Source organism: Schistocerca americana, chromosome 7, assembly GCF_021461395.2.
Source record: "Schistocerca americana isolate TAMUIC-IGC-003095 chromosome 7, iqSchAmer2.1, whole genome shotgun sequence".
NCBI lineage: Eukaryota > Metazoa > Arthropoda > Insecta > Orthoptera > Acrididae > Schistocerca > Schistocerca americana.
The window spans coordinates 134,756,821-134,777,135 of NC_060125.1; the positions used below are offsets into that span (position 1 = coordinate 134,756,821).

The 20,315-nt window shown below is 39.2% G+C and overlaps 1 long non-coding RNA gene across 1 annotated transcript; it reads right to left on the reverse strand.

Annotated features, from left to right (window-relative positions):
• Positions 1 to 2,422: 2,422 nt before the first annotated feature.
• Positions 2,423 to 20,076, reverse strand: LOC124622622. The gene is made up of 3 exons (XR_006980662.1): positions 20,038 to 20,076; positions 9,109 to 9,348; positions 2,423 to 2,699 (listed from the first exon to the last, which is right to left on the reverse strand). It is a non-coding gene; the product is annotated as an uncharacterized LOC124622622 (long non-coding RNA).
• Positions 20,077 to 20,315: the final 239 nt, after the last annotated feature.

Below are 20,315 nucleotides of genomic sequence, written 5' to 3' on the forward strand. Positions count from 1 at the left end.
TGAATGGTCACACCTACTCAGTGGTAGTACATGCATCTCGTGGTGTTGGTGTGGCCTATGGGACATTGAGGGCTGGCACCCAAGATGGGCAAGCCTAACTTCATCCTCTCTATTCCTGTTGCCAGGGTGTTTAGTATTTGATGGCTTCTCTCAACTTGCTTATTACCAAACCAGGTTGCTTGATAAGTTCACATGTTCCACACTTCCACCCACTGTACTTCCCACCAAAGACATGATTTTGTGACTGCTCACAGCTGGACTGAACAAGCAGATCAGAGAGCAAGCCTTTCTAGTGGTTGCATCATCAGGTACATTTCCCTGGATTCTACATTCCCATCTATCCTGGCCTCTTTAGTAGCCAATGGGATTCCTGGTCCACCCCTAGTTGTATATCTTAACTCCACCATCCTCTAAGATCTCAAGGTTGTCTCTGGTACAGGTCCCAAATGGCCCTACATTCTTGTGTACCAGCATCCTCACACAAGCTAGCGATCAGGCCTGAGTGATGAGGCTCTTTTGATAACCTAACTCCCTGGTAGGCATGCATCATATTCAGTATTTTAAGATATGGAGGCTTTCCTAATATATAAACTAGTATCCATATTTAAGCCAGAACAATGACAAGTCCACAAGTTTGGTTGAGAGGCTCACAAAAATTTTATATCATCACGTCTTCAAATCCTTTAGAGTAAATGAAGAAGTTTTCTTAATCTATTATAGGTACTTCAGCGAACTGAAAAATCTAAGTGATATTTTAAATATCAAACAGGGATATACTCATAGGCATAGAAAATGGTGTGACGACAAGATATACTGACATTAAAAATTAGTAAAGAAGTATTTTCTCCTATTTTATTCCTCAGATATATCTACAGTCTTCTAACTGCACTGGATCTTCTATCTAGAGTTGCTGTTTGTGTATTTTGAGAAACATCTATTTTTCATATCTGTTTAACATTTCAGTAGCTGACTGTTTGGTGCCTGGAAATCCCATCATTTGTCTTTCCCATAGTAAATGTTGGCCATATGCCTGTTCAGTGCCAATGAAGGTACCATTTTAGGGTCATTTTCATAAAATTTGACCAGTGTCCTGAGACAGACACCAAACAAGGAAGGATGACAGAATATTTTCATGAGCTAAAAACCTGCTCCTATTTTTGAAATTGTGTCATCAAAAAATGAAAGAAAGAGAGAAATATGATTTGAGATCAGAAATATCTCTATTGGAGTGATAGACTTTGCATTCATTTGTCCTTGGAATAACGATGGATGCCTCACATTTCATGTTTTCCAGACTTTGCTCTTGCTTAAGTAAAAAGTTTCTCAAAATAATCATTTGCATATTTTTTGATGTTCAGGAATAGAACTTGGGACATTTGAGAATGTTTAACTTGGTAGTACAATTCAAATCTTCTTTTTGTAGGTATATAGTTAATAAAACTGGGTTTCTAAAAATGAATTCACTTACAAAAAGGGCAACATCCAAACATTCTCATACAGCATTCAGAAGTTTGGTGAAAGCAGTCAGTCATAACTATCCACCCATTTTGTCATGTATAGTTCCCTTAAATGCAATTTTTTGATAAAATGTCTTGTCTCTTTGCAGGGTGAAAAAACAAATATGTCCTTTCAGTGATACCAAAACAATATCTGATGTTTTGGACTTGGCAAAATTATGAAATTGCAAGAATTAAATAGTGTAACATGCAATGTTTCTAAATAGCCTTAGGTTATAATTGAATGTCCTTGAGTCCCTATAAACTCTATGCTCTTAGCATGAGAGCCTTCATAACCTTCTCTCCTTTGGGATTTGGCATTCAGACACAGATCTTTAGTAGTTTACAAGATTATTTGCATAGTGCAGTTGTAGAAGCAAGACGTGTGAAACAAGAAATGTTCACATTTCATCATCTGAAATTTCCTTCATTTTTAGATGATAAGTTATTCAAATCAATTGGTCCTTGATCATTCTGGCTGCGTAATGCTAAATCTTGTTTTCCACACAATATTATCATTTTTATCATGAGATTCAATTGCTATAAGTTCTCTCTTTGATTTTATTTTCTTCCAGTGAAGTATCCACTGGTTTTTGTTGTTATTGGATATTTGCCTTAAGTAGGTGTAACACAAAAATGAATCTTTATGATACTGAAATACTGCAAGGCACATTCCCATTTCCTAAATATCTTGCACCAAATAACCTGCATGTTGTAAAGATATATGTCCAGCAAAATGCAAACAAAAAATACACAATATTTGCAGAACACTACATCTTCTACCAAGCCAACCTTGTAAACTTCTTAACCATGCATACTGGAATTTTCTGGTAGGTGTTTCACTTTTGGGTTTACTTGACAGGAAATCATAATATTTATATGGCTCCCATAGTTTCAACAACTCCAAACAATTTGAGCTTGTAGCCGAGTTTGTTTCAGTAGCACAATGTCATTGTCATCTATAATTCACTTCTGAGGCAATAGCAATCTCTCCTTATTGCTCTCACAATCATTAATACCATGATTACCACATGACCTGGAACTATGTACACCATTACCCATCTGCTACCAGTAAGGACAGCTATCACCACCACTATTTTTGATTAACTTGGCCTCCACCCTATCACTTTTTCATCTTTTGCCTTGAAGAAACTTAAGCAGAGAAACTTGCTTTCTTTTATCCCGCTTCTTGCTTTTTTGAATCTGAAATAATGAAAATATACTAATATAATTATTCATGTAAAAAATAAATGTAAACACAGAATATAACAACTGAGTACACTAAATAGGACATTGTGAACATTCCTTCAATTTTAGAATTTTTTGAAAAATATCACGTTTCTATATATTGAAATTAGAGCAGTTACTGCTCATATGCAAGTGTTTTAAAAATAGAAAAAGTATTTACCTAAACTCAAATGAGCCTACACTGTAACCTCCATAAAGAAGCGAACTAAATACCAACAATCATTCAAAAGTAATAGAACAATGAAAATGTGTAGTGTTGAGCTAAATACTGGAAGACACTAAAACCATGAAAAATTATGAAGAAAATGATAAATGCCCCCTGGTGGAATACTGTTGCTGCCACTACGTGTGATTAAAAATGGACTTTTTACAACACTTAGTGAAGGAAACACTTAGTTGGGGATTTATTGCCTACAAAAATTTTATACTTAGAATGTATTGTAAGCAAAAGGGAAATGCATCTGATCCTGATTTATTTGTGTTTTATTTTCAAACTGCATTATTGACAGAAATCTACAAATACAGAATGAAATATTTAGGTAGCAACTGCAGAAGAAAGAATGGCCAACTAATGAAACATGAAACATGACTTTATTCAGCTTTCAGTAATAATAATCACAAAGGACACAATACATTTGATGCTTTAATAATAACACAACAAAATAAGACCAAATCAAACAATGGAAAATCCAGGATGAAATAATGAGAATTTTTTGAAAAGTACAGTTGCTACTCATCACATAGTACTGATAATGTGTTGCAAATAGGCACAACAAAAAGACTTTCAAACAAAGCTTTTGGCCAAAAAGGCCTACATCAAAATTAGATGACACACACACACACACACACACACACACACACACACACACACACACACACACACACGTGTCCATGATATCTGGCTGCCAAGGCTAGAGGCAGGGCTCATGTGAGGCCGGTAGCATTGCACTTCGAGGCTCCTGAGAAACTGAATCTGTTTCTGGAGCCTCAGTCACCATTAAATAAATGAAAGCATTGCATAATATGAAATTCAAGTATGCAATTTGTCAGCATGAAATTTTGTAAGGAGGTTACATGATGCATGTATGAAGTATCAATTTATAAAGCTTACCATGACCAGAATGCAATAGGTGAGGATTAAGATTTGCTTTTTGCCATGTTTCATCCATTTATTTCTGGAATTCATGGGTTTTCCTTCCTTAGTAGACAATTTATTTTTGTTTACCACATTCTTGTTGTTACATTTTAACACTCTCCACCTGTTCCCACATTGTGTAGTGGAAAACAGGGACCAGCCATGGGGTCTATTTGCTTTGTAGCTCTCAATGAATTGTTATGTTGCTTCCCTTGACCAGTGTACTTCACAGTGAGTGTAAAAGAACAGACACTCTAACACCACTATATCTGAAAATATGTGGTAATGTAATGTAGAATTTCTACATTTACTGCAACAGATAACTGATTGACATCACTTTGAGACTTATTACACTGGAGATATATGACAAGAGTTTATTACCTCCCACCTCAGCTACAAAAGTGGCATTGTTGCCATTGCTGCTCATGGTGTTAGAAGGATCATGTCAAGAAGTTCCAACCACAAAAGGAAAGTAGAAAAATTTCAGCAACACAAAGTATTGTATTCTCTTTAGCCACTTTTATGTTGTGTTGATGTCTCTTAGAGCTGTACCATGGGAAGCAAGGAGAGAATGTTAGTTGGTGGCTAGTATCCTTGTTCTGTAACACAAACTGCACACAATTAATAACTGGGTTCTTTATTCATTAACGAAGAGCTACTTAACTTTAAGATTCCATATACTGTGGTACAAGCTCTCTTCTGTATGCTGTTGAAGTAGAAGTTTGCTGTATTCGCTATAATGTTGCTATGTGCTGCCTGTCTCTGTGCTAGAAGCCAAGTCTGTGGCTCTGTCACAGTGACACACTGGAACTCCATGGCGTACAGACTCAAACTAATTGGCATAACACCCTTGAACTAACTGGCTAACTGGCCCTCTGGTCCATGGCAGTGATCCTAAATACTGGCAGATGAGAGGGTGCTGGTGACTTGTTTCCAGCGAGTTTTGTCGTTAGCCTCTATCGATACTCTCGTAACCTCTATTCCACATGGCGTACTGGCACCAGCATATTTCTGTTCCATGAAATTCCATGCAGCTGTTGTGTAGTGAGGCTGTGAATGAGGGAGGGAAGCAGGATGCTGGACATTGTGATGAGCCGGGAGACTTGACTGTGAAGGTTGGTGGTCTCCCAACCATACCCTGCCACCTGTCTTGCGATGCAACAGAAACGTCCTCTGGAAAACTACTGCCAGGGCACAAGTCCAGGCCTGAGAGCATGTGTTGGGGGAATGATAGGGATGGCGGGTCCAGGTCGATGGGGTCAGCGAGCGGTGACGAGGACGCATCGTCCATCCGCTCCTCCTGGGGTGCCCTGGTGGCACCAGCGGGTGGCTGCGAAGGCCACATGGTCCCATGAAGCCATGAATCTGGTGGAAGAAAAGCAGCAGAATCACGGGATAAATGAGATGCACGACTTTCGTTCTGGTGGTGGTGCTAAAAACTATTGGGACCTGCAATTTAGTACATATATGAACCAATGCATTCCTGAATTACACCTCTTTCCCAGCACCCATTGTTGCCATAAACCCTCAAAAGAACAAGATTGCATGGCACAAAGTGATACTTGCAGACCATTGGTGGCACTGGATGCTGCAGTGGGTGTAGAAAGCGTAGCAGTGTCCGATGGTGGCGGCCATGCAGATATTCTGCCGGTGATGGTCTGTCTAGTGGGTGGGAGCGATAGGAAGTGAGAAAGAGTTGCAATGCCTGTTCCTGTGTGCGGGTGATGCAAAGTCTGGCCATCTGTTGCTCGAAAGTGCATACAAAGCATTCTGCTTCTCCATTGGACTGCGAATGAAATGGAGAAATTGTTAGTTGACAAATTCCGTTGACTTCACAAAACTGTTCAAAGTCACATGAAGTGAACTGTGGTCCATTGACCAAAACAAGTACTTCTGGCAAACCTTCTGTGCAAAATATTGAGTGCAATGCTTGAACGGTACTACATGATGTGGTGGAGTTCATAGGCACCACAAATGAGAACATGCTGAAAGTGTACCACTATGAACCAATGAGTGTTCCAAAATGGTCCTGCAAAGTCTATGTGCACTTGTTGTCATAGCAACTGAGTCTTAGGCCAAGCTGAGAATATCTGTGGTGGAGTGGACTGGTTCTCTGCACATGCATGACACAGTGACATCATCTGTTCAATGTGGGCGTCCATGCTCTGCCAAGTACAGTGCCGATGCGCTAACTGTTTAGTGAAAACAATTCCCCAATGTCCTTGATGGAGCAAACACAACACATCCTTCTGCAACACTTTGGGAATGAGCACACGGGATTGTCCATTTTCGTTTTGAACTAGAATTACACCTTGTTGAACTAACAGGCTATACCAATGTGCAAAATATCATTGCACTAGTGAGCTTTGGACACTGTCCAATAAACGAGGCCAAGATATGCGAATGTAATGCAACAAAATCTTGAGGTCTGGGTCTGCTTCTGTGGAATGAGCAATTTTTCTGTAGTCCAAGGTGATAAGATTCCAGCAATTCAGAGTCCTGCACATTGATTTGGCAACTAGATGTGGCAGATGCATCAAAATCACAGTTTGGGCAATTAGAAGGCAAGATAGGGCATCTGCATTGGCATGCTTTGCCATAGGTCTGTACACAATTTCATACTGATACTGTGAAAGCAAAAGCCCACCATTGCAACTTTTGAGCAGTGAGCATAGGAACCAGCTTTGACAAATGAAACAAGGACAGCAAAGGCTTGTGATTTGTCACTAAACAGAACTTTCCACCATACAAACAGTAATGGTATTTTGTTACACCATACACAATAGCAAGAGCTTCTTTTTCAATTTGAGAATAATTGCACTCCGTTTGAGAGAGAATGAGGCAAAAGCAATAGATCTGTCTTGTTCACCAGTTCCGTGCAGGGGCACAGTGCCGATTCCGTAAGAAGAAGCATTCGCTTGCAAACCTACCAGCTTGGCAGCGTCGACATGCACTAAACATCTGTCACTAAGCAAAGCATTTTTGAGTTTCTGAAATGTGTCTTGACAATATTTAGTCCACACAAGAGGTGCATTTTTGCAATGCAAGCGATGCAATAGAGCCGCGATCTGTGCAGCACGCTGTATAAACCAGATGTAGTACAACATCTTGCCTAGTACTGATTGCAGTTCAGACACATTGTCAGAAGCAGGCAGGTCATGGATTGCAAGCAAATGAGCATGGAGTGGGTGAATACCCTGACTGTTTATCACATGACCTAAGTAATGTAGTTCAGTCTGAAAAAAGTCACACTTTCTGAGACGAGAGCTAAGTCCTGCTTCTGACAACACTTGAAAAAGAGCACACAAACTGGCAATGTGTATCTCTGGTGTATGACCTGAAATAACAATATCACCAAGGTAGTTTGAACAAAATGGCACTTTCGCAGTTAGCTGTTCCAAGTAACATTGGAAAATCGCAGGTGCAGAAGCACTGCCAAAGGGCAGACACAAATCCTTGAACAGTCCTAAGTGAGTATTTACAACAAACACTTTCTGTGATTCTTCATCCAATGGAATTTGCAAATAGGCATTACACAAATCTATCTAAGAAAAGTAACTGCATCAAGTCTGTGCATGAGTTCCTCAGGGTAAGATAACAGATAAGTGTCAACTACTGTCTGTGGGTTGACAGTAGACTTAAATTCATCACAAATGCAAATGCAACCAGAAGGCTTAGGCAGCAAAACTAGTGGGCTTGCCCATTGACTAGCTGAGTGGGAGCAATAACACCATTATCTTGAAATTCTTTCAATTCACTGGCTACTTTGTCTCTTAAAGCAATTGGAACAGGGCAGGCCTGAAAAACCTTGTGTTGTGCATGTGCTACAAATTTATTAGCTTTTCCCATTCCTTTGGATAATAGTTCAGGAATTTCTTTAAGCAAGCTAGCTACAGTGGCTTTTGAATCAAAAGCCGATATGGAAAGTACATTGTCTTGGATGCTAAGCCCAAACAAATAAAAAGCATCTAAATTGAAAATGTTCTCTCTGTCTCTTGATTTCAGCACAGTAAAACCATGCCAGGTGGCACAGTGGTTAGCACCCTGGACTCACATCTTGGAGGATGACAGTTCAAACCTACGTCCAGCCATCCTGATTTAGGTTTTCCGTAATTTCCCTAAATCGCTTCAGGCAAATGGTTCCTTTGAAAGGGCACAGGCGACTTTCTACCTCATCCTTCACTAATCAGATGGGACCAATGACATCACTGTTTGGTCCCCTCTCCCCAAAACATCCAACCAACACTGTAAAATTCCTCATCCTGGCGTGAGATTTGTTTATGGCAGGCAAACTACACTTTCCAAGCATGGGAATTTCCTGTCCATCGTAAGCAGTGAGGTGCTTACCAGATTTAGAAAGACATGGTGAGCCTAACTATTCATAGGCGGCATGATTAAGCAAGGTTACTGAATTACCTGTGTCTAACAGAAAGTTCACATGATGGCCAGCAATGTGTAATGAGATAATAGCTTGTTAGAGCATCATTGCATAGCACTATGGTGAGAATGAGGCACAGCCTAAACCTTGTGTTTGTCAGGTTTGGAAAACAGAACATTCACTGCACGTGCACAAGCCTGTTTTTTCTGGGAGTGGGCAAAATTGGCGTTTTTGTGCCATTGCAAACAAACTGTTTGGACATGGCCTTTTTCCACACGTGTAGCACTGCATTACATGATGAGCAATCTTGTCTTTTATGGTGAGCAAAACATCGGGGGCAAGACTTCACTAAGTTCAAAGATCTGTTTACATGTATATGAGGCTGTCCACACAGATGTGTACATGCTCGCTGTTATGGCTGCTTGGGGTGGTCATGAGCAAGGGGCAACTTGACCCAGCAAATCGGGGCCTGGTCAAACGTATCGGCCGCTGTGGCACCTGAATCATGTTGCTCTAAGATTCGCAACACTTGAGGAAGTGAAGGATCAGAGTACTTTAGGACCTGTTCCCATATTGTACTATCGAGTACATTGAATATTATAGTGTCTGCAATCATGAGGTCACTGTAAAAGTTGCAACAACTACACTTAAATTTCCACTTCTTAGTCATGTTCGTTAATTCTCTATACCACTGACAGTATTTCTGTTCTGGCTTTTTCTGCAAACAAAAGAACTGATATTTGGCGGCAGCTACTTGAACTTACTGGTAACAGTACTTGGTTAATGCAGCAATTACTTTGTCATAGCTAAGCTCGTCAGGAGACACAGTAGGGAATAGTTTTTGTATTAACCTGGACACTGGGGAGCCTGCATTGTGCAATATCTTGGATGCAGTGAACTGCACAATGCACATGGAACTGTGTCAGGTATTCATGCCATTCTTGTTCTGTGTTGTTAAGTTGATGGAACATAGGCACGCTGGGCTGCAGCACTTGGGCGTGTCAGTCGGTCTGTTGTGCGGCCACCGTTGCTTGTGCTGCCAGAAGTTGTTGTACCGTCGTCAGCAAGACAGCAATTTGTTGGTTCTGAAACTGAAAAGCTTGTGTGAGATCCATTACATTGGCTGTCTGAAGCTTAGGCACATGGGCAGGGGATGGAGGGGATGGGGTACACAAATACATTGTAGCAAAAAACAAGCAAGCAAAGCCCCTGAAAAAGAGAAATTGGATTAGTTCTGCAGCTCCCCTCCTGGAATACTTTGAAGAACACAACAACAAATTTGCAATTAGAAACCCCCTACAGTCTGAAACACAAAAGCAAGTAAATCATCTTCACTAAACAATATGTAAAACAGTCTCGGTATTCTTGCTGAGTCAGTTCTGGATAAAATCTCGAGCTTTCGACAATTACCTCCATCGTCATTGTCAGGAGCAACTGACTGTCTTCACTGCTGCTGTGGTAGCCTTTTTATAGCACGTGGATGGCTTCTGATTGGTCGGTGTATGATTGGTCGGCAATTACATACTGCTGTCGCAGACGGTGTCATTGTGTGCGCTGGTGGCGCCACCGCTTCCATTGGAACGTAAACCTTGGAAGGAACATCTCTGCTGCTTCTCTGCATCAAGTGCTCACTTCCATGCACAGCTCAGATGGTATCCACTATCGTGGTTAAAGTTCTTTTAGCTCATTCTTATTTCAATAGCCTCCTTAATAACAGAATCCCAGTATGTGGAGGCATGGGACAGAATTTTTGTTTCGTCGAACAATATTTTATAGTTTCCATGAGCTGTGGTACAAGCTCTCTTCTTTATAGTCCCCGTAGCCTCAATGCTGTTGAAGTAGAAGTCCACTACATTCACTATAATGTTGCTATGTGCTGCCTGTCTCTGTGCTAGAGGCTAAGTCTGCGGCTCCATCATGGTGACATTGGAACTCCACGGCATACAGACTCAAACTAACTGGCGTAACATGCTCGAACTAACTGGCTAACTGACCCTCCAGTCTGTGGCAGCGATCCTAAATAATGGCAGTTGAAAGGGCATTGGCGGCCCATTTCCAGCAAGCCTTGTCGTTGGCCTCTATCGATACTCTCGTAACCTCTATGCTGCATGGTGTGCTGGCATCAGCGTATGCCAGTACAGAAAGAGAGCAAAAGCTTCAGCTAACACTATGATGGCCATAGAATAAACATGCAAAATGAGTGTTTGAGTAAAATGGTCCTGCACTGGGGTGCGCATCGGTGCCACCAGTGTTTATCCAGTGTGTGGACTGATGAAACAGCATTTGAACCAATGTTAGCTCCATTGTTGGTATGATGCCACTGGTCATTGATAATTCTACCAATCATCAAAGGACATTGGTCCAATATTGGTGCACTGACCACACATTGGCACCAACATTGTTTGTGTTCTGTCTTTGTTGTTTTGTGAGTTTGTTAACTTGTTCTCCTTCGTCATCAAAAGAATGTGTCTGTTCAGGGACACTGATGGATGAAATGCACAGAAGCACATGGTTCACTTACAAATTTTCTTGGGCAAATTTGTAGCAACAAAGATATGAATACAACAAATACAAAGGTGAATGATCTTATTTAATATCTGTCTGAATAAAGGTAAGCTGCAAATTCTTCACCAGGATTTGTACACCCGAATCAAGGTGTGTTAACATGGGGCTGGGGAGAGTGCTGATGGCAGAGGATGTGGGTCACACCTCAGTGGTGCCATTTGGGTCTACCAGTAGATCAGGTTTCACTAGGCATGGCCTGCCTCTCAGTAGGTATGGGAGGGGGAGGCTGGCTAAGCTTATAGGTGACAGTGTAGTGGGTGGTGGTGGTGGTGGTGGTGGTGGTGGTGGTGGTGGTGGTGGTGGTGGTGAGGTCACTCATGGAAAAATTCCTGTAGTAGTTGGTGTTAGAGCTGCACCTTTTCTTAATTGAAGTCAGCTGATAGGTATAACTGCTTAAAGGAAGTCCCTCTAACTAATGACTCATCTTCCGAGGATGTAATGTTTCCAAGTACGAAAGGAATTAGTATATTTCATCAAAATATAAGAGGTATTAGAGATAAAGTTAGTGAACTGCTAATAGATGTTGACTCTGAAATTATTGGTATATCAGAGCACCACTTAAATAATTTGACAATTCAGAGGCTTCCTTTACCAGGATACAGATTAGCTGGCTGTTTCTTAAGGAGTTCCTTCCAGGGTGGGGGAGTGGCTATGTACGTAAAAAACAGGATTCCATTTGAGTCCATAGATGTATCAAGACATTGCACTGAACAGATATTTGAATGTTGTGCAGGGGCACCTAAATTTAGTGAAGCTAAACTTCTAATTGTTTCGTTTACGGGTCCCATAACTCCAACTTCAGAGCATTTATGCTCAAGCTGGAGAGGGTTCGTGATTCACTTTGTAGGAAGTACCAGAAATTAGTTATATGTGGTGACTTCCAATATTAATTTTGTGTATGATGGTGCAAGAAAAAGGATGTTGGTAGATCTTCTAAATTCATATGATCTGATGCAGACTGTTTTTTCCCAACTACGGTGCAGGTGAACAGTAGCACAGCCATAGACAATATTTTTATTCATTGTTCATTGCTATAGGGGCATTCTGTTAGTAAAAGCGTGAATGGCCTTTCAGACCATGATGCACAAATTTTAACACTAAAAGGCTTTTGTACTCAAACCAATGTCATATTTAACTACAAACTATGTAGGAAAGTAAATCCATTAGCAATAGAGTTTTTTAAACCTTGTCAAGGAACAAGAGTGGCAGGATGTTTATAGTACTGATAACATAGATGATAAATACAATGCTTTCCTTAACACATTTCTCATGCTCTTTGAGATTTGCTTTCCATTAGAACATTCTAAATGGGGTACTAGCAGTAATAGGCAGCCTGGGTGGCTGACTAGTGGGATAAGGATATCTTGTAGAACAAAGCAGGAATTATATCAAAATGTTAGAAGTAGTCACAATCAAGCTACAGTAGCCCATTACAAATAGTATTGGAAGGTGCTTAAAAATGTTATTAGGAAGGCGAAGAGTATGTGGTATGCAAATAGAATAGCTAATTCACAGGATAAAATTAAAAGCATATGGTCAGTTGTGAAGGAAGTGTCTGGTCAGCAGCACAAAGTTGATGATATAAAGTCAGTTCGCAGTACAAATATTTCTGTTACTGATAAATCAGATATATGTACGGTATTTAACAATCATTTTCTGGGCATTACTGGTGAATTAAATAAAAATTTAGTTTCTACAGGGAATTATACAACTTTCTTGGCAAATGCCTTTCCGAGATTGATGTCTGAAATACTCCTCTATGATACAGACAAGAGGGAGATTGAGTCAATAATTAAATCACTGAAGACTATGGACTCTCATGGTTATGAAGGAGTGTCTAGCAGAATATTAAAGTACTGTGCTGCACATGTTAGCCTTGTATTTAGCCATATTTGTAATTTTTCCTTTAGGAATGGTCAGTTTCCTGAGCAATTAAAGTACTCAGTAGTTAAGCCGCTTTATAAAAAGGGAAAAGGGATGACGTGGATAATTTTAGACCAATTTCTATGCCATCAGTGTTTGAAAAATTTATTGAAAAGGCTGTGTATGTAAGGATAATTGATCATTTTTTATCACACGACTTGCTATAAAATGTACAGTTCGGCTTTAGAAGTCATTTAACAACTGAAAATGCTATATTCTCTTTTCTCTGTGAGGTACTGAAAGTGCTAAACAAAAGGTGTCGAACGCTAGGCATATTTTTTGATTTAACTAAGGCATTTGATTGTGTCGATCACAAAATATTGCTCCAGAAGTTGGACCATTACAGAATATAGGGAGTAGCTCACAATTCGTTCTCCTCTTACTTTAGCAACTGGCAGCAAAAGGTCATTATTCACAATGTTGATAACGGCTGTGATGTGGGGTCTGAGTGGGGTACGTTCAAATGGTGGGTGCCCCATGGATCAGTGTTGGGGCCACTCCTGTTCCTTATTTATATAAATGATATGCCCTCTAGTATGACAGGTAACTCTAAAATATTTCTGTTTGCTGATGACACTAGCTTGGTAGTTGTTGTGTACATAGTTCCGCGTAGTCAGCGCTACACAACTTTCCCACTAGAGCACGCCCCGCTAAGCATAACAGCACAGGCGTAGCGCTCGTCCGTCTCCGCACTACGAGATGGCACTGCCATAGAGATGGACCAAATTCTGCTTCCGCCGATCCGCGTATTAATATGTAATGCAGCCAATGAGATTGCTGCTTACGTAGAACCTTTTCTCCTCGCGGATCACACTCGCACAGTGATACATGAACACACGAGGTATTATAATGAGTGTACAGACCTCCGATTAGTCAGTCTGCATTTGTCTGCACCAGTCTGTACGAGTTCTACATTTGTCTGTACCAGTCTATAGTCAAGTTCCAGTCTGCACCTAATAAGATTACCGTATTTCTGTACATAGCCACGAAGATAAATGAATGGACACTTTTGTCAAGTATCAGAGATATATGTGAAAATAAGATTAACATACCAATACCAAAGGAACTTCAGATTGTCAATTGTAAATAGCATCCAGAACCAAGTTAAGTAATTTTTATGCTTGTTATTATTTTAATAAATGTGTGTGAAAATTAATCAAGTTCTGTTTAAAGTTGGTCACCGTCAATCTGCTACTCTAAGCTTGCAAGTGGCATTTCTATTGTCTGACCTAACAGCAGAAGATAAACACGCCACGATAAGACTATGAGACATATTGCTGACACTCGCCTACTTCGTTAGAGCGACAAGTCAAATAATCTGATGGTGTGTGTACTGAAGGTCTTACAGTACGCACACCACAGTAGTAAAGGATGTTGTGTGCAACATTGGCTCAGTTTCAAATAGTGCAGTTCATGACCTAAGTACATGGCTTGTAGAGATAAACTAACACTAAATCTCAGTAAGACTCAGTTTTTACAGTTTCTAACATAGAATTCAACAAAACCCAATGTTTTAATTTCACAGAATGGTCATATGATTGGTGAAACTGAACAGTTCAAATATCTATGTGTTCAGATAAATAGTAAGACAGTGTTTGTTGGTAATGAGGATCACCCTGTGGCTAAACATGCCTTGGTGCACGGCCAGCACATCTTGGCACAGTGTTACACCGTCCGGGTTATCTGGATACTTCCCACCAACACCAACCTATCCGAACTCCGGAGATGGGAACTTGCTCTTCAATATATCATCTCTTCCCGTTACCCACCAGGCCTCCATCTCCGCTAATTTCAAGTTGCCGCCACTCATACGTCACCTGTCATTCAATAACATCTTTGCCTCTGCACTTCCGCCTCGACTGACATCTCTACCCAAACTCTTTGTCTTTAAATATGTCTGCTTGTGTCTGTATATGTGTGGATGGATATGTGTGTGTGTGTGTGAGTGTATACCCGTCCTTTTTTCCCCCTAAGGTAAGTCTTTCCGCTCCCAGGATTGGAATGACTCCTTACCCTCTCCCTTAAAACGCACATCCTTTCGTCTTTCCCTCTCCTTCCCTCTTTCCTGATGAGGCAACAGTTTGTTGCGAAAGCTTGAATTTTGTGTGTATGTTTGTGTTTGTTTGTGTGTCTATCGACCTGCCAGCACTTTTGTTTGGTAAGTCACATCATCTTTGTTTTTAGATATATAAATAAAATGAAATTGATGAAATTTTAATAATGGTAGTTAATAACATAACATCTGTAAAACTTACTGATTTTTGAAATGTATGAAGTGATATAGCCTGCCATATTCTCTTCAGTGTTTTCCTTTTGTTTTGTAATGACTAAATATAATTATTCAGGCTAAAAACCACAAAGGCACCAGCCATGATCTGTGCATCAGATATATTAATGTTGGCTGTATATGATTTCAACTGAGTGTTGGTTCTAATGTGTGGGCACTGTCACTTAAATATTGGTCAGTGTTGGTGTCAGCATTGGCAACAATGTGTGGTTGAAGGGTAATGCAAAGGAGTTATGATGACCAAAACTGTCACAAAGCTGCAAATGTGCTGCAAAGGCAGTTCAAAATTGTTATTGTAGGTTATCATACCTTTACCACAGTCCAACTCTAGCATGTTAGACTATGCCTAAGCACACATAGAAAGAAGGTAACTGAAGGTCATGGTCGCTGAGATGGATAAATCATCATCAGTATTCTATCTTTCGTAGCTGAAAGCTGTTACCACCAGTCTCCATTCCTTCCAGTCTTCTGCATCTCGAAGTAGCTGAGATCATGATTAGTGTGTCTTCACCTTTATCTGGTCTATCCACCATTTCAGTGGTCTTCCCTGCAGTATTTTCACTTTAACTTTGTCTTGGATGATCATCTTTTCCAAGTTATCCTCCTGTCATTGAACTGTGTGGCCAAAGAACTGCAAGATTCACTGGAAACAAAAACTGGACAATTTGTTCTTCACCCTGAGTTCTTGAAGACTGATTTGTTGACACATTTGTCCGTTCTTGGCAACACTGATGCCATGTACTGTTTAGCTACTGTGATAGAAAATACAAACAGAAGTAATAATTATTCATGAAAGCAAATTATAGAGATGTTCATGTTCAATTTGACAAAATAATAAATAAATAAATAGCCCCATATTCACCATACTCAAAGAATGAAAGTAGGGGGAGCAGATGTAAGAAGCCTGCACCACCACTTGTGCCAAGGTCCTAGTGTAGGTGCTTTTTGATACAATACATGAAATGAAATTGAGTCTTTTGTATGACTTACAATAGCAGTTACATTGCTGCAGTCGAAAAGAAGATATCACGAAGACTATCAACTTGTATGGTACCAACATGCATGAATGAGAACTATGGGACTGAGCAGTGAGCAACAGCTCGATGGGAGCAGACTGTGTACTCTGTTTGTCCATAGTTTAACCATCATATAAATAGATGCAAGCTCAGTGATTGGTCAACCATCACAGCACATGTCCTAAAGGTGTTGTTACACTACTGAAAATAGGTCCTATTTCCCTACTATGTATTTTGTTGTTATGTTACTGTTAATGAAACTTTGAGAGACTGTAAAGAATTTAAGTTCTTCATGTTTTTTGGTAACTGCTATGTTTAACATTTAAGCAATGTACTTTTTATTTCAAATATCACTATACAGTCATGTTCATTGTAAAGTTACTATACCATTCAAAAGAGCTCTAGCATGTTACTTTTGATTGTTATAGCGTGATAGAAGTCTGGCCAAGTACTGTTACTGACACATACGTTGAAGGGGTAAAAATGTACCAGCCAAAACTGCAAAAATGGTGAAAGTCTGTATAACTATGTGCAAATTCAAGAGTAGTGTAAAAATTGAGGAAATTGAGAGGGAAAAATGATTTAATACTCATTATTATTAAACCCAAAATAAGAAATATCACTTTTTCAAAAAGTCTGCTGAACAAAGTACAACTGTGTCTCCCAGAATGAAGGATAATGTAATGGCTTACATGTAATTTAGTTTCAAATTTTTTAAAGTTTGAGGGGAAAAAATCTAGGTAGGCAAGAAGTATCTTTTAGGGACACTTTGTATTCTGCACAAAATGTTCATAAAATAAGGATCCAATTACTAATACACCACCACTTGACAACATAGGTTTGTATCAGACTAATTCCAGGAAGCTTTATGAGGCTGAAAAAGAATATGTGAAGCAACATATAACTTTTTTTTCCCTATTGTAAGTCTCACTATTGCAGAACTCAAACAGCAAGAAACAGCCTTGACTGAAGTTTCTTTCTTTTTAAAGTGTGTTCTCTTAGTCAGAATAAGTGTTTAGAAGTTGTTACAATATCAGTCAAATATGTATGTATAAGCATGTCTTTGTCAAAGAATTCAATTTAGGATTCAATAAGAGAAAATCTTATTGTGGAAACTTTTGTAGTGGCGGCTGTTGTGTAAGAGCACGTGAACACCCTTAACTTCCAACACCTTGTGGATTTATTGGTTATTTTTCTTTGAATGCTGTTAAATGTAACATGGATGCTGCAATCTAAAAGATATGGCACTTAAATCTACCATGCTACTGCTCCTCTAGACCCTATGAAACTTGGCATCAGTGTCGTGAGCACACCTTCAGTTGTGCACATTTTAAGCATCTTTCGCATATGTGCACCTCATGTGACATACTTGCCTTACGGGCCATATACATAAAGATTTGATAAACAATGTGCACAGTTCATGATGTGAACAGGTAGAACCTTGCCACTCAACTAGAACTTTACGTCAGTGTCACCAGGTGTTAGTACACTCTGGCAGACTTTTATCCCCATTCGCTCAGCATAAATCCTGCTAGATGGTAATACACTCCTCAGATATGCTAATTCATTCAGTATATACTGTAGTAAAATTAGATTGGACTCAGTACATGTTAAAGTCGTACTGACAGTGAACCTATTTTGTGGGTTTCTGAATGAGTTATAGTATATCAAGCTATGAGTTTTATCATACAGTAATCCATTTGAGGTGCTGAGGTCATAAGGGCCTAAAGCACATCACCATCAATTGTGGGACTGCAGCATTTGTTCACGCTTTTGAAATCTGTTGATCTTATGATGACTCATGTTTATCTGTGCTGTAAGCCCACACTGTATAAAAGAAAATTCATGAAAAGCTGTATCACTGGTTTCTCTGATATTCACTTAAATGTGGGATTCACAGTGGTATGCTTTAGGCAGACATTACTAATTGAGTTTAATCAGTTCCACAAATGGCACTTTGTTTTGGAGTTGGTTGTTTACTGGGTGGGAATCGGCTTTCGTGTGCAGTGTAAACATGAATTATGTTGAATTTGTTTTAAGTGCTCCAGCAGAAAAGTAAAGCTGTGAGGATGGGTCGTGAGTCATGCTTGGGTACCTCAATCAATAGAGTACTTGCCCATGCGAGCTGAAGGTCCTGAGTTCGAGTCTTGGTCTGGCACACAGCCTTAATCTGCCAATAAGTTTCATATCAGCACACTCCACTACAGAGTGAAAAATCTCATTCTGGGAGCTGAAAAGTAAAATACCAGGAAAAGTTAGCTGCAAAGGATTGAGGGAGTGATGAAATCAAAAAATCATGACTACAAGCAAACATTTAACAAGAAAGTGTACTGTGATGTTTAAAGCTTTCCTGGCGTACTGATTGTTCCATCAACAAGAAAGTGTACTGTTAGCACAAGTTGTTTTGTGGGTGCTGCATAAGACTGTCAGATTTTCAGCCCGGAAGTAAATTCATGAACTAATGCATCTGTCAGGGATCTTGTACATTTGTCCAAAAAAATTGGAAAAGCATGAAAATTTCACTTTTGCAAAAAATGTGAACTGGAGAGTTGCGAAAGCTGACACATTATTTTGTTATTGCCCTAAAATGTACCTGATTATGTAGAAAACAACAAAATTCCACAAAACAATTTCTTCTTATGCATATTATTATTATTGTTGTTGTTATTATTATTATTATTATTATTGGCAGTGTCTGTAGCTGTATAAACTTGTTGGTCAGCATAAGTGTTATACAGCAGATGCTACTAATTTCACATTCTCAAATATATCTGAATCTAAAAATTTGTGAACACCCAGAGTGTATATTCACGAGCTGCCACCGGACCTGTGTGAAGAATATGAAATGTCAAAAACATACAAAGAGCCACTGAAAATTTGGAAAAAAATACTGTAAATAAGGAAAAAGAAGCAATGAGAAAATGCAGAGATGAGAACAGGAAACAGAAATCTGTTACTGTGCTTTGGTTTTACCTGCAGTATGTAATCTCATGTCCAAGAAGTTAATACATTTGTTACAAAAGAAAATCAAATTTATGTAATTTAACAGCTTATTATTCAAGCAGTAAAACTGTATATTGTGCTTTGTAGACAGAAGCATTGTCTGGCAGATCTAAAATCGACCTTGCTTGTGCCTTCAAATCCATTCTAGAGAAGGTAAATGGTGAACATGATTTTACTGAGCTGATCACATAGAATGATTCCTGCAGTCCACAGAACTGGAATTCTTTTATTTCCTGTACTGTTTTGGATTTCCTCACTGAAAATCCTCATGTGAATAAAATTTAATTGTTTTATTCAGTGCTTGGACATTCATGCATTTGGAAGGTTGATAGTGCACATAGTGGCAGTGAAAAACTATGGTAAAAATGAGTCCTTCTCCCACATTGGTTTCATATAATTACTGAAAAATATGGATTGAAGAAATCCTCTCCAGTCAATATAGTTCTGCAGTGCAAATTTTTATGACTGGGATTGGAAACGAAGAAATTTAATTTTCAAATTATCCTGTTTCACAAGTAACATCACTATAATCCACAAAAAAGCTGGCACACATTTCATTCATAGCAAACACAATTCACTATCAAAAAGGCCAATTCGAAATTTTGCCAAGGTAGAACTTGATTACTGGTCACAAATTTCAATCTGAAAATAAGAATGTACATAATAGATTGGACCATCAATTAAACAAAAATTGAATTTTATTAAACAATTACTATCAGAAGCTGAAATGGGAGATGTCAATGACATATTGGAGAACATGCCTCCTCTGGCTCAAGAGTATTATAAAGCTGTCATGGGGTTGAATTTCCTTATGAAAAATGGAGCATAGGCTCACTTCATGTACTGAAATTTACATAAACTTATTTTTAATTACTAAATTATTTTTCTTGAAATTAATGTTAAATACAGTTGAATATTTGTTAATTATTATCTTTCATTAATCAATTATTATACAACATTAGGAATTAAATGGTGAAAATATCTACCATGCTTGCAGAAGAGTGAGTGAGCGAGCGAGTCCCCACTCAGCCTACCCAGCTACGTCACGAGGCTGTTTTACAACGTAGTGCCGGCCCTGTCGCGGCGCGCGCTTTAAATCTGTGGCGACGCTGTGTACAGATACGTCTCGCCTGCGTTCATGTTTAGACAAATGCATTAAGACCATAAGGAATACAAAAAACGATAGCTTCTTCCGAAACACAACATTATAGAGTAAATATTATTAACATAAGAACGGAAGTCAGGATTATACTACAAACAATGA